Below are 12963 nucleotides of genomic sequence, written 5' to 3' on the forward strand. Positions count from 1 at the left end.
GGGGGGCGTGGAGCCAGAAGCAAGGTTGGGACAAGCGTGATTGAACTTCAAAGGGAACATAAGAGAAGCCATGTTGGATCAGGCCAACGGCCCATGCAGTCCAACACTCTGTGTCACACAGTGGCCCCAAAACCCCCAAGTGCCATCAGGAGGTCCACCAGTGGGGCCAGGACGCTAGAAGTCCTCCCAGTGTTGCCTCCCCCTAAGCACCAAGAATACAGAGCATCGTTGCCCCAGACAGAGAGTTCCATCTACACCCTGTGGCTAATAGCCACTAATGGACTTCTGCTCCAGATGTTTATCCAATCCCCTCTTGAAACTGGCTATGCTTGTAGCTGCCGCCACCTCCTGTGGCAGTGAATTCCACCCTTTGTGTGAAGCAGGACTTCCTTTTATCCATTCTAACCCGACTGCTCAGCGATTTCATTGAGTGCCCACGAGTTCTTTTATTGTGAAAACTGAGAAAAGTCCTTCTTTCTTTACCTTCTCTATCCCATGTATAATCTTGTAAACCTCTATCATGTCACCCCTCAGTCGATGTTTCTCCAGGGGAGTTCTGGCCATCACATTTAAGGAACCACACACCTTTTAAATGCCATTCCTCCATTGGAAATAATGAAGGGTAGGGGCATCTTCTTTTGGGGTTCACAGAATTAGACCCCATGGTCCAATCCTTTTGAATCTTGGAGGGTATTTTGAGGAGAGGCACTGGATGCTATGCTAAGAATTTGGCGTTTCTACCTCAAAAAACAGCCCCCCCTCCCAGAGCTCCAGATAACCACAGATCAATTCTGCATTATATTCCTTTGGGGTTCAGTCTCCATAGGGAATAATGGAGGGCCCAGCAGACATTCCCCTCCTCCCCTCCCCCCTTTCTGATGACCCTGAAGTGGGGGGAGGGCCTCCAAACTGGGGGATCCCATGCCCCCACCTGGGGATTAGACAAACCGGAAACCGCAGTGTGCTGATTAGTAACAACTAGAATAAACCACTGCAAAATTATACATTGCAAACAAATGCTAAACAAATCTCTTTTATATTGTTTTATATGTAGGTATACTTTCTTCACAAACCAAAATTCTTATCAATTTCCATCAAAATGCAAATGCGTCTACATCAATGCTGTGAGACTGTCCTATAATTCCTTACGTTGAAAGACGTAGACAGTACCAAAATTTATACCACTTCTCATATGGGCAGTAGACCAAAATCTGGCAGGGGCGGCTAGAAGACTTTTGAGCTCCCTTTCAGCACTGGATTGAATGGATTGCCATCGGGTTTGTTTGTTTGTTTATATTTATTTATTTTTGTTGACTTATGATAGAAGAAGAAGATATTGGATTTATATCCCGCCCTCCACTCCGAAGAGTCTCAGAGCGGCTCACAATCTCCTTTACCTTCCTCCCCCACAACAGTCACCCTGTGAGGTAGATGAAGATATTGGATTTATATCCCGCCCTCCACTCCGAAGAGTCTCAGAGCGGCTCACAATCTCCTTTCCCTTCCTCCCCCACAACAGACACCCTGTGAGGTAGATGAAGATACTGGATTTATATCCCGCCCTCCACTCCGAAGAGTCTCAGAGCTGCTCACAATCTCCTTTCCTTTCCTCCCCCACAACAGACACCCTGTGAGGTGGGTGGGGCTGGAGAGGGCTCTCACAGCAGCTGCCCTTTCAAGGACAACTCTGCCAGAGCTCTGGCTGACCCAAGGCCATTCCAGCAGGTGCAAGTGGAGGAGTGGGGAATCAAACCCGGTTCTCCCAGATAAAAGTCCGCACACTTAACCACTACACCAAACTGGCTCTCTTATAACCTGCCCTTTCATGGAAACAGGTTCAGGGAGGATAACAACATAGATTAAAACAATTAGAAACTTACAAATTAAAAACAATATCACAATACAGTAAAACCAAAGTAGTAATATGCACCATGGGCAGCAGTTTTCCATTGGGCACATTCTACAAATCAATACAGCTATAGGCCCGGAGATATAATAATAAGATGGTAATAATGAGATAGGAGCCCCGTGGCACTGAGTGGTAAAGCTGCAGTACGGCAGTCCAAGCCCTCTGCTCAGTCATGACCTGAGTTCGATCCCCGACAGAAGCTGGGTTCAGGTAGCCGGCTCAAGGTTGACTCAGGTTTCCATCCTTCCAAGGTTGGTCAAATGAGTCCTCAGCTTGCTGGGGGGAAAGTGTAGACGACTCGGGAAGGCAATGGCAAACCACTCTGTAAAAAGTCTGCTGTGAAAACGTTGTGATGTGACAACGGAAACGACTGGTGCTTGCACAGGAGACTACATTTACTTTCTAAAATAATGAGATGGTAGTAATAAGATGTATGACTGTAAGAGTTGGACCATAAGGAAGGCTGAGCGCAGAAGAACAGATACTTTTGAGCTGTGGTGCTGGAGAAGAATCTTGAGAGTTCCTTGGACTGCAAGAAGATCCAATCAGTCAGTCCTAAGGGAAATCAACCCAGACTGTTCCCTGGAAGGTCAGATGCTGAAACTGAAGCTCAAATACTTTGGCACCCAAATGAGAAGGGAGCACTCACTGGAGAAGACCCTGATGCTGGGAAAGACAGAAGGCAAAAGAAGAAGGGGACGGCAAGAGAGGAGATGGCTGGACAGCATTACTGATGTAACAAACATGAATTTGAGCAGACTTCGGAGGATGGCGGAAGACAGGAGGGCCTGACGTGACTTGGTCCATGGGGTCACAAAGAGTCGGACTCGACTTTGCGACTGAACAACAACAAAGTAATAAGATAGCACTAAAACATTTGACACTAAAATGAACCAGGCACACACACACTTATCCTTTTACTATTGCTCAGCTCGTAGATTCCTCCATCTTTATTGTTCTCCAACATCTAGGTTCTCCTTGCAGACCCATCGGTTGAGCCTGTGGCAATTGTTATCTTTCCAGTTACAGTGAGCTAATGAAGGTACTGCCATGGCACAGTTTTGGTATGAGATCTTGAAGTCCCTTGCGTTGCTGCCTTCCGCCCAACACCTACGAAGAAAGAGCTTCAATTACATGGAGAAGAGAAAGAGAAGACGTCCACATCTGCTCTGGTAAGACCTCACCTGGAGTCTTGTGTTCAGTTTTGTGCACCACATTTTAAGAAGAATATAGACAAGCTGGAACGGATCCAGAGGAGGGCGACAAAAATGGTGAGGGGTCTGGAGACCAAGTCCTATGAAGAAAGGTTGAAGGAGCTGGGGATGTTTAGCCTGGAGAGGAGGCAGCTGAGAGGTGATATGATCACCATCTTCAAGTACTTGAAGGGCTGTCCTATAGAGGATGGTGTGGAATTGTTTTCTGTGGCCTCGGAAGGTAGGACCAGAACCAATGGGTTGAAATTAAATCAAAAGAGTTTCTGGCTCAACATTAGGAAGAACTTCCTGACCGTTAGAGCGATTCCTCAGTGGAACAGGCTTCCTCCTTGGGAGGTGGTGGGCTCTCCTTCCTTGGAGGTTTTTAAACAGAGGCTAGGTGGCCATCTGACAGCAATGCAGATCCTGTGAATTTATGGGGGAGGTATTTGTGGGTTTCCTGCATTGTGCAGGGGGTTGGACTGGATGACCCTGGAGGTCCCTTCCAACTCTATGATTCTATGAGGTGGAACAATGGAAAGTACCACCTCTGATTGCAGGTGGGGGGGGGATCAGATATTTGCATGTGCTTATTTTTTTCCTAAAGTATATTTGCATGTGCTTATTTTTTTCTTAAAGTATTAGGCAGGATATAAATCCAATGTCTTCTTCTGTAGGACTAGAGATATGCAGGATCTTCACAACATCCACGCCCACCCCATCCAAACTCACTCTTTCACCAGTCTGGAGCCATCTGACCATCTCCACTTGCTTTCCCCATTTTCAAATTTTAGGCCGATCCAGGAAGTGTCCTGAAGCTGGGAGCTGATGAAATTCTGTAAAAGGAGGTGCAACTGTAAACAAAAGCCCCATGAGACTTAAATGCATAAGCAAGGTCATCATTGCAGGGAAGAGATAGCATCGTTCCTGAGGCAGGGGTCGTGGCTCAGCGGTAGAGCATCTGCTTGGAACGCAGAAGGTCCTAAATTCAATCCCTGGCATCTCCAGTTAAAAGATCCACTTAAGAGAAGGTAGAGAAAGAAGTACTTTTCTCCCTTTCTCACAATATGAGAACTCATGGGCATTCAATGAAATTGCTGAGCAGTCGGGCTAGAATGGATAAAAGGAAGTACTTCTTCACCCAAAGGATGATTAACATGTGGAATTCACTGCCACAGAAGGTGGCGGCAGCTACAAGCATAGACAGCTTCAAGAGGGGATTGGATAAGCATATGGAGCAGAGGTCCATCAGTGGCTCTTAGCCACAGCATATTGTTGGAACTCTCTGTCTGGGGCAGTGATGCTCTGTATTCTTGGTGCTTGCGTTTTGTAACCAGCTGCTATTCTTGGAGTATCACTGTATGCTTAAATGTTGTTAAGTCTTTGTTACGAAAATATATGTTTGAAAACACTTTGGTGTGATAATAAGTATATCTAATATAAGAACATAACAGAAACCACGTTGGTTGAGGCTAATGGCCATCCGCTCCAACACAGTGTCACACAGTGGCCAAAAAACCCAGGTCCCATCAGGTGGTCCATCAGTGAGACCAGGATACTAGAAGCCCCTTCCACTCCCCCAAGCACCAAGAATACAGAGCATCCCTGCCCCAGACAGAGAGTCCCAACAATACCCTGTGGCTAATAGCCACTGATGGACCTCTGCTCCATATGCTTATCCAATCCCCTCTTGAAGCTGGCTATGCTTGTAGCTGCCGCCATCCCCTGTGGCAGTGAATTCCATGTGTTATTTTTCTGGTGTTGATTGTATTGTTCCATATTTGTTCCGCTTTGAGCCCCCATGGGTGAATGGGCAGAATATAAATTAATAATAATAATAATAATAATAATAATAATAATAATAATAATAATAATAATAATAATTTACACATTGGAACCTGTTGAATTAATCCCCAGGTGGGGGCAGAGAATCCCCCATTTTGGAGGCCCTCCCCCGGCTTCAGTGTCATCAGAAAGGAGGGGGAGGGAGGGAAAGGTCTGCTGGGCACGCCATTATTCCCTATGGAGACCGATTCCCATAGGGTATAATAGATAATTGATTCACATGTATCTGGGGCTCTGGGGGGGGCTGATTTTTGAGGTGGAGGCACCCCATTTTCAGCATAACATTCAGTGCTTCTCCCCAAAACACCCACCAAGTTTCAAAAGTATTGGACCAGGGGGTCCAATGCTATAAGCTCCCAAAGAAGGTGCCTCTACCTTTCATTATTTCCAGTCAAGAGACGGCATTTAAAAGGTGTGCATTTAAATGTGATGGCCACAATTCCTTTTGGAATTAATTGAGGCTTGTCACAACCTTGGTCCTGGCTCCACCCCAATGTCTCCTGGCTCCACCCCCAAAGTCTCCTGGCTCCACCCCCAAAGAGCCAAGATATTTCTTGAATTGGATGCGGCAATCCTATCCGCTTCCTTTGCAGGTTAGGAGCAATCACTGACTGATTCATAAACCGTTCTTGACCTCTGGTGCTTTGCACATTCTTTTCTCTCCTCTAATTGGAAGTTCTCCCTAATTTTTCGTTTTTGTTGATTGCACTTCAGGCACGTTCACAAGCTGGGATGTTTCACTAGATATTATTCGTGCAAAGCCAAGTACATCAAGCGCAGTCTCAGGACCAGGAAGTTGCTTTTTTTTTTTTTAATTTAAGGAAGACAAAAATGATGTCTGGAGCCCCTTGTCTTGCAGGGCTGCCCTCTACAGGTCTTCCTGAAGAACTACCTCTTGCCGTTTGAGCCCACCAGCCAATCAAAGTCCAGCCAACTGGACTTTGCAAATAAACAATTTTTATTAGTAACATATGGTAGCAAAACTATATCTACAACTTATAAAAACTTAAAGTAAAAGAAAAAACTTTCTACCCCATATCTTACTTTTCCCCTCCCCCTCCCCCCGTTACTTGACCCCCGCCAGTGTTATTTACTTAAAGGAAACAAATATTAAAGGTACCCTTAACTGTTAAGAAAAACCCAAAAGTTATATTCTTATTTTAAAAACCTTAATCATTATCAAAGATTGTCCAATGCCCTTTTATTTTCCACTCTTTTTCTACATATCTTCTGAATTTCTTCCACTCCAACTTAAAAAGTTCCAAATCACAGTCTCTTTATTTTCTTGTTAATTTGTCCATTTCACTCCATGACATAACTTTTGTAATCCAATCCCATTTCTCTGGTATTTTTTCTTGCTTCCACAGCTGCGCATACAATGTCCTAGCAGCTGAGAGCAAGTACCATATTAAAGTTCTGTCTTCTTTTGGAAATTTTTCCATTTGTAATCCCAGCAGAAAAGTCTCTGCCACTTTATTGAATTCATATCCCAAAATCTTAGAAATCTCTTGCTGAATCATTTGCCAAAACATTTTAGCCCTTTCACAAGTCCACCACATATGGTAGAAAGAACCTTCGTGCTTTTTACATTTCCAACACCTATCTGGCATCTTGTTGTTCATCTTTGCTAATTTTTTTGGAGTCAAATACCATCTATACATCATCTTAAAACAGTTTTCTTTAATACTATGACATGTTGCGAGTTTCATAGAATTCTTCCACAAATATTCCCAAGATTCCATCTTTATTTCTTTATTTACATTAATTGCCCATTTTATCATTTGAGATTTCACTACTTCATCTTCTATAGACCATTGTAAGAGTAATTTGTATACTTTTGAAATTAATTTCTCATTATCTCCAAGCAGAACTCTTTCCATTTCTGTTTGCTTCTTCCTTATTCCTTCAGTTTTGATATCATTCTCCACCAAACTTTTTATTTGTTGCATTTGAAACCAGTCATATTTGTAACTCAGTTCTTCTGCAGTTTTCAGTTCTGTTTTTCCACTTTGTATTTTTAGTAGCTGATTGTATGATAGCCGTTTTTCTTTGGCTGTTTTAGCTGTTATCTTTATCACTTCAGCTGGCACTATCCACAAAGGTCTCCTCTCATCACCATATTTCTTATACTTTATCCATGCATTTAATAGATTACTTCTTATATAATGGTGAGAGAAAAGGCCATCCATCTTCTTTTTTCCGTAATATAAGTATGCATGCCAGCCAAATTTTTTTCCATGGCCTTCCAACACTAAAAGTTTTTTATTTAACAACGTTATCCATTCTTTCATCCATACTAAACAAACTGCTTCATGATACAATTTCATATCTGGTAAATGGAATCCACCTCTCTCTTTTGCATCTGTCAAGATTTTCATTTTAATCCTTGGTTTCTTCCCAGCCCACACAAATTCTGAAATTTTCCTTTGCCATTTATCGAACTGTTTAGCATCTTTCACAATGGGAATAGTTTGAAACAGATACATTATCCTTGGTAGAATATTCATTTTTATTGCAGCTATTCTGCCCAGCAATGACAAATTGAGCTTGTTCCATTTTAGCACATCTTCCTCTATTCTACGCCATAACTTCTCATAATTATTCTTAAACAAATCAATATTTTTCATTGTTATCTCTACTCCTAGGTACTTTACCTTAGAGATAACTTCACAGCCCGTTAGTCTTTGTAATTCTTGTTGTCTATTTATTTGCATATTCTTGCACAAAATTTTAGATTTTTCTTTATTTATATAAAGTTCCGCCAACTCCCCAAACTCTTGTATTTTCATTAATAACAAAGGTGTAACTTGTATGGGGTTTTCATTTATAAACATTATGTCATCAGCAAATGCTCTGTACTTGTAGGTATATCCTTTTATATGTAATCCTTCTAGATCTTTTTCTTCTTGAATCTGCATCAATAAAATTTCAAGAGTCATTATGAACAACAATGGTGAAAGCGGGAAGCCTTGTCTAGTACCTTTGCTGATTTTCATTTCGTCTGTAAGATCTGCATTAACACACAGCCTTGTCCTTTGTTCAGAATATATTGCTTTTATCATTCTTATAAAGCTTTCTCCAAGCTCCATCTTATCCATTACTGCAAACATAAAGTCCCAGTTTAAATTGTCAAATGCTTTCTCTGCGTCCGCAAAGAATAATGCTACTTCTTTTTCTGGATGTCTTTCATAATATTCTACAATATTTACAACAGTTCTAATATTGTCTCTTATTTGTCTTTTGGGAAGAAAACCAGCTTGATCTTCCTTTATAAAATTTATCAAATATTGTTTAAGTCGTTCTGCCAGAATTCTTGTAAATATTTTGTAATCGTTATTCAAAAGCGAAATTGGTCTGTAATTTTTCACATTCGTGGCATCTCTATCTTCTTTAGGTATCAAGGAAATAACGGCTTCTTTCCATGTATTTGGTACATTCCCTTTTGTTCTTATCACATTCATCAACTTCTGCAATTTTGGTATTAATTCATCCTTAAAAGTTTTAAAATATTTAGCTGTATATCCATCTGGCCCGGGAGCTTTCTCATTTTTCATCGCGTTGGTTGCTGCTTCAATTTCTACTTTTTTAATTGGGTCATTTAAGACTTTTCTCATATTTTCAGTTAGGGGCTCAATTTTTAATTTTTGTAGATATTCATCTACTTTCTCTCTCTTTACTTCAGCACCTTTAAACAGCTTGGCATAGTACTTTAAAAATTCTCTTTTTATTCCCTCTTGAGTAACTACTTCTCTTCCATCTATCACAATTCTACTAATTATTTTGTTTTCTCTCTTTTTCTTCAATTGCCATGCCAAATACTTTCCCGTCTTATTTGCCCCTTCAAACGATTTCTGCTGAAGCCTTTCCAGATTCCATTCCACTTCTTTGTTTAACAAATGTCTCAATTGAGTTTGTAATATTGAAATTTCCCTTAGAATTTTCTTTTTCCCTGGTCTTTTTCTCAGCTCCCCTTCTTTTTTCTTTATTTCATTTTGAATGTCCAATAATTGTTTTTCTTTTTCCCTTTTGTCTTTATTGTTTCATCAACAACCCTCTCATTACTGCTTTATAAGCATCCCAGACCATCTGAAAGTCAATATCTTCTTTATCATTCACTTGGAAAAAGTCCTTAGTTTCTTTTTCTAGAAATGTCACTGTTTCTTTGCTCTGTAGCAAATCTTCATTCAGTCTCCATCTCCTCAATCTTTTAGACAATTTTGTAATCCACATTATTGGGTTATGATCAGCCCCAATTTTAGGTAAAATCTCTATCTTCCTTGTTATGAGACCTAAGTCTCTAGTTCCCCCACAGCATGTCAATTCTGGAAAAAGTCTTATGTCTTGCAGAAAAAAAAGTATAGTCCCGCACTTCAGGATTAAACTTCCTCCATATATCTTCTAAATTTTCTTGTTTAACTAATTCGAAGAAAGACTTTGGCAGTTTCCCTTCTTTCCCATTGTTTTCTTTCCCTCCAGATCTATCAAATGAGTTCTCGACTGTTCCATTAAGATCTCCCATTAAGAGTATTTGATCATAAGTCAACTCATCCAACTGTTGTGTAATGTCTTTAAAAAAAGCATCCTTTGCACAGTTAGGTGCATATAGTCCCAATAACAACGTTTTTTTCCCACTAAATATTATCTCAACTGCTACAAATCTTCCATCTTTATCTTTAAATATTAACTTTGGCTCCAATTCTTGTTTAATATAGAAAACTACTCCCCTTTTCTTCTGTTCAGCTAATGAAAAAAATTCTGTTCCCAATTGTTTGTTCCATAAAAATTTATAATCCTTTTGTTTAATGTGTACTTCTTGCAAACAAATTATATTACAATTTTGCTTCTTGATCCAATGAAATGTTGCCCTTTTTTTGTGGTGAATTTAGTCCATTAACATTCCAAGACAGTAATTTGCAATCCATCATGGTGCAAATTTTTTATTTTCTTCAAAAAATCTACTCAACTCCTGAGCATTTGTAATTGTAACTCTCTTCCCCTGAAGTTCAAAACTCAAACCTTTGGGTATTATCCATCTGAACCTCGTGCCATTGTCTTTCAGTTTTTCTGTCAACTTTTTGTATGTTCTCCTGTCATTTATCACTTGTCTTGGCAGCTCCTTCATGATTCTCACTTTACTGCCTCCTACTATCAGTGACTTTTCAAAGTTTTTGTCCATGATCCTTCCCACCATTTCCTTTGTCATATATCTTATAACAACATCTCTTGGTAAATTGTTTTTCTTGGCAAAAAGTGAATTAACTCTATACTTGCGATCATACATGTTTTTGGTCTCATCAGGGTCGTCTTCTAAAAATTCTGCAATTATTTTTATTATATATCCTTTCAAATCACCATTCTCTGCTTCAGGTACGCCTCTCAGATGTATCTGAGTTTCCATTAATTTACAGTCATGGATTGTCACTTTTTCTTGAATTTTCAACAAGGTGGTATCATGTACTTTTACTTTCTCTTCCACCCCCTGCACTTTCTTAGCTGTTTCCTCAGGTTTTTTTTTTTGAGATCATCCACTTCTTTTTTAATCTCTGTGATAATTTCTTCCTTTGATTCATCTATCATTCTCCTCCTTTCATTATTCTGGCTTCCATGGCATCCAATTGGTCCTGCATTTTCTCTAATGAAAGAGCCCTTTGTCGGATCTGCTTGGGTTCAGACATTTAGGCAAAAAACAAAGGGATAGAAGAAATTAAAAAAAAAAAAATACCAAAAAATTTCGGTCTCACAAATTATAAGTTTAACTACCAAATTCAAAAGATCTGAATTTACTCTTTTAGTTAAACTTTATTCTATCTTCTTCTGAGCTTCCTAGGCCAAGATATAATTTTTTTAAAAAAATTTCCCCTTTAAAAAATGACGAAATTTTTGACCTCACCAATTTGCAATCTGACAGTCAGGTTCAATAGAGTAGGACTTGCCCTTTCCAGCAAGCCCAATTTCGCTGGTTTCTGAGCCCCCAAAGTCAAGATATTTATCAAAGAAGTCTCTAAAATTTCCAAAATGGTGGCCGTGATTTTTTTACTCTTTCTTCAAAAAAAATTTTCCTTTTAAAATCACCCTAGGAGCCCACAAATAATGTAGCCAATAGTTCTTGTCTTCTTACCCTTTTTCCAGTTGATTCTGACAATTTTTAAAGTCCCAGATTCTTTTAAGAACGATATTTTGGATTTAGCCTCCCAGCAATGGCTGCTGATGTTTCTCTATGGTATAGAGTAGGCTTTTTTTCTTTACTGCTTCCTGCCTCTGTCACGATCAACTCTCATGGAGATCTCACGATACTTGACGTACTTCCTGTCTTGCTCAGAAGTGCTGCAGGTCTGTTCCAATGTGACGCAGTTGCTTTTTCTTCAAAACCGCAGATAGACTAAACAATGAGATCCTTTTCACTTTTTAGCAGTTTTTAGCACTGTCCTTTATATTTAAACTATCCAAACTTCACCCCTTCCTTCTTCTTGCAAGCTTTCTATTTTTCTTTTTCCCACCTTTTAATTTTGTCCCTTTAAGCTATAAATAGCTCCGGAATTAAAAGAAAACTTCTGTACCTTTTGTTCCAGTTATCCAAGTTTCCACTGGTCTTTCAAAGCTTTAATTGTTTTGAAATGTCCAAGAAGGTTAGGATCCTGACGAACTTATGTCAAATCAATGACTCTGAGAATTTTTGCAGACGTTAACTATGCAGACTCTACGAGACCCCTCAAAGCCTCAAAGAAGACCCTCTCCAGGGCTTCCTTTCAGCCAAGGTAAATCTCTTTTTAAGTTTCCATGCAAGACTTGGACCTTTCTCTCACTGAGAAAGGTAGGCAGTAGGCATTAATTTGCCTTCTACTACCCCGAACAAAAGTTTCAGCCTGCTCCCGTTATGAGAAGCAGCTCAGCTCGGCATTTTCCTTTCCCCGGAAGTCCAGCCAACTGGACTTTGGACTGGGACATCCTTCCACCAAGTGAATCATAGAATCATAGAGTTGGAAGGGACCTCCAGGGTCATCTAGTCCAACTCCCTACACAATGCAGGAATCTCACAAACACCTCCCCCTAAATTCATAGGATCCTCATTGCTGCCAGATGGCCATCTAGCCTCTGTTTCAAAATCTCCAAGGAAGGAGAGCCCACCACCTCCTGAGGAGGAAGCCTGTTTCACTGAGGAACCGCTCTAATGGTCAGGAAGCTCTTCTTAAGAGCTGGAAACTCTTTTGATTTAGTTTCAACCCGTTGGCTCTGGTCCTACCTTCTGGGGCCACAGCTGAACCTTCTGGGTCCTACCTTCTGGGGCCACAATGAAGCTGATGTGTTCTAGAATGTGTTCTCCCATCTTCTAGAATTCCCTGCTCAAGGACCATGCAATGCCACATCTGTGTCTATGTTCATGACATTTGCTTTTAGGAGGGCTTACAATAGAATCTTTACTGTCCCACAGCTGCATCAAGCAAGAGGTAAATAACCAGAATACCTAAGAAAATGAGCTGGAAAACCACCAGTATTAGGTTAGCTCATTGGCGGTGCAATCCTAGATGGAGTTCTTCCATTCTGAACCCACTGATTTCAGTGGACTTAGACTGGACGAACTCCATATAGGATAGCACCCGTAACCAACATATGGACATATGAAGCTGCCTTCTACTGAATCAGACCTTCCTCGGTCCATCCAAGTCAGTCTTGTCTCCTCAGACTGGCAGCGGCTCTCCAGGGTCTCAAGCTGAGGATTTTCATGCCTACTTGCCTGGACCCTTTTTGGAGATGCCAGGGATTGAACCTGGGACCTTCTGCTTACCAAGCAGATGCTCTACCACTGAGCCACAGCCCCTTTCATGGCTCTCCAGGCTCTCAAGCTGAGGTTTTTCATGCCCACTTGCCTGGACCTTTTTTAGTTGGAGATGTCGGGGATTGAACCTGGGACCTTCTGCTTTCCAAGCAGATGCTCTACCACTGAGCCACCGTCCCTCCCCTAATGCCACTGAGTCACCATCCCTTTTTAGGCACCATCCCTGGTGGCAGCCTGCCACT

General features: G+C 40.9%; 1 non-coding gene across 1 annotated transcript; it reads right to left on the reverse strand.

Moving 5' to 3' along the window:
- Window positions 1–12691: 12691 nt before the first annotated feature.
- Window positions 12692–12763, reverse strand: TRNAT-GGU (transfer RNA threonine (anticodon GGU)). The gene has a single exon. It is a non-coding gene; the product is annotated as a tRNA-Thr (tRNA).
- Between the last annotated feature and the right edge of the window lie 200 nt (window positions 12764–12963).

Source organism: Heteronotia binoei, chromosome 9, assembly GCF_032191835.1.
Source record: "Heteronotia binoei isolate CCM8104 ecotype False Entrance Well chromosome 9, APGP_CSIRO_Hbin_v1, whole genome shotgun sequence".
NCBI classification, from domain to species: Eukaryota; Metazoa; Chordata; class Lepidosauria; order Squamata; family Gekkonidae; genus Heteronotia; species Heteronotia binoei.